This window comes from Macaca mulatta, chromosome 5, assembly GCF_049350105.2.
Source record: "Macaca mulatta isolate MMU2019108-1 chromosome 5, T2T-MMU8v2.0, whole genome shotgun sequence".
In the NCBI taxonomy this organism is placed as follows: Eukaryota; Metazoa; Chordata; class Mammalia; order Primates; family Cercopithecidae; genus Macaca; species Macaca mulatta.
The window spans coordinates 119,699,182-119,701,610 of record NC_133410.1 but is presented as its reverse complement, the minus strand read 5'-3'; the positions used below and the strand labels follow the sequence as shown (position 1 = coordinate 119,701,610).

The 2,429-nt window shown below is 43.0% G+C and overlaps 1 pseudogene; it reads left to right on the top strand.

Annotated features, from left to right (window-relative positions):
• The first annotated feature begins 1,406 nt into the window (after positions 1 to 1,406).
• LOC699363 (large ribosomal subunit protein uL30-like 1 pseudogene) lies at positions 1,407 to 2,149 on the top strand (annotated as a pseudogene).
• Positions 2,150 to 2,429: the final 280 nt, after the last annotated feature.

Sequence of the window (2,429 nt, the reverse complement as noted above, 5' to 3'; positions counted from 1 at the left end):
GAAAATGTTGGCAGTGGGGCAGTTCCAGCCAGGTGCGGTGGCTCACACATGTAATCCCAGCACTTTGGGAGGCCAAGGTGGGCAGATCATAAGGTCAAAAGAGCAAGAACTTCCTGGCCAACATGGTGAAACCCCGTCTCCACTAAAAATACAAAAATAGTAGCTGGGCATGGTGGCACGCGCCTGTAGTCTTGGCTACTTGGGAGGCTGAAGCAGGAGGAATTGCTCAAACCCAGGAGGCAAAGGTTGCAGTGAACCAAGATTGCAGCACTGCACTGCAGCCAGGCAACAGAGCGAGACAAGAAAGAAAGAAAGGAAAGAAAGAAAGAAAGAAAGAAAGGAAAGAAAGAAAGAAAGAAAGAAAGAAAGAAAGAAAGAAAGAAAGAAAGAAAGAAAGACAGACAGACAGAAAGAAAGAAAGAAAGGGAAAGAAGGAAAGAAGGAAAGAAGGAAAGAAAGGAAGGGAAGGAAAGCAGGAAGGAAGGAAGGAAGGAAAGCAGGAAAGAAGGAAGGAAGGGAGGAAGGAAGGAAGGAAAGAAGGAAAGAAGGAAAGAAGGGAAGGAAGGAAGGAAGGAAGGAAGGAAGGAAGGAAGGAAGGAAGGAAGGAAGGAAGGAAATGTGCGCAAACTGAACAGTCCATAGGTCCTGGCCAAAGGGGAAAAATGGAAAAGCCCAACTACTGCTTTAAGGCAACGTTTTTCAAAGTGTCATGTGAGATTTATTCTGCAACCAAATCATCTTGAAACTGTATTTTTTTTAAAAAGTGTATATGTGCGATTCACCTTGATTCAAGGAACCAGAATCTCTGCTACTAAGACCTTAAGAGACTCTTCTGCTGAACTCAAGTTTAAGAAACACTGTCCTGGGGACCTCAGAAATCTAATTCCTTGCCTTCTCCAATCTACCTTCTAGTCAGGAGAAAACTAGAAGAAACAATGCACTTAGTAAATAATTATAGATTCAGTGTTATGGGAGCTAAAATGCGAGAGAGAATTCTGGATAGAAAGGGATGCTCAAGACACTCTTATTAATTGCAAAAATATGTTTTCCTCCAATAATATAAGTCTCACTTAGTGGTCATCACCTGGCCACTAGAAGCCACCACAGAACATTTTCCCCCATAAACAGCATTGATCAGCACAGTGATTGTTGAAATTTGAATTATCTATGAGCATTTTAAACATAAAAAGATATGGAGTCCTTCCTGAAAAGTCAGATCGGCAATAATTGGTTGTCACTGAGTAGTAGACACCCCCTTTAGATGGGTATTTGGAGTTCATTTTACAATATCCCCAACATTCTCTCTTCTCCCCAGTAGGATGAAAGTGTCACTTGACATTTATCAATAAGCTTATGCTGGTTTTGTTGCTGTTTGATTAAGAAGAAAGTAAAAGAGCAACACTAGAAAGATGGCGGAGCAAGAGCAAAGAAAAACTCCTTTGGTTCCAGAAAATCTCCTGAAAAACAGGAAGGCTTATCAAGCCCTCACAGCCACCCAGGCGAAGCAGGCAGTTCGGCAAAGAAGGAGCAGAGGAAAGGAAAAAGACTCAGATTTAAACGACTGGAATCATTCCTACATGATTCCTGGCAGCAGAAACGTGACGAGGTGTGTCTCAGATGACTAGAAGTGAAACCTCACACCTTGGAATTACCAGATAAACATTCCTTGGCCTTTGCTGGACACATAGAAAAGATCAATAGCATGAGTTTACTGGTGCAGAGAACCATTGCAAGACTTCGCCTAAAGAAAATTTTTAGTGGTGTCTTTGTAAAAGTTACCCCCTAGAACCTAAAAATGCTGCATATAGTGGAACGTTACGTGACCTGGGGATTTCCAAATCTGAAGTGTGTCCAGGAACTCATTTTGAAACATGGACAATCTGAGGTCAAGAATAAGACCATCCCTCTGACACACAACACAGTGATTGAGGAGCACCTGGGGAAGTTTGGCATCATTTGCTTGGAAAACCTCATTGATGAAATTGCCTTCCCAGGGAAGCATTTCCAGGAGATCTCATGGTTCTTGCTCCCTTTCCACCTCTCAGTGGTCCATCATGCTACCCAAAATAGAGTGGGCTTCCTCAAGGAGATGGGCACACCTGGCTATCAGGGTGAACACATCAATCAGCTCATCCACCAGCTGAACTAGACCCAGGTGCCAAACTGCAGTAAATTTTTATCAATGAAGGGGAAGCATGTGTTTTTGTGTTTTGGGGGGAAATTTTTACTGAGTATCTTCAGAGATTATTTCCTGCTTTATCTTCAAAAACTAGAAAGGAAGGGTCAAAGGAAAAACAGTAGCTGGCCAGCTGTGATGGCACACATCTGAAATCCCAGCACTTTGGGAGGCTGAGGCTGGTGGATCACCAGAGGTTGGGAGTTCGAGACTAGCCTGACCAACATGGAGAAACCCTGCCTCTACTAAAAAT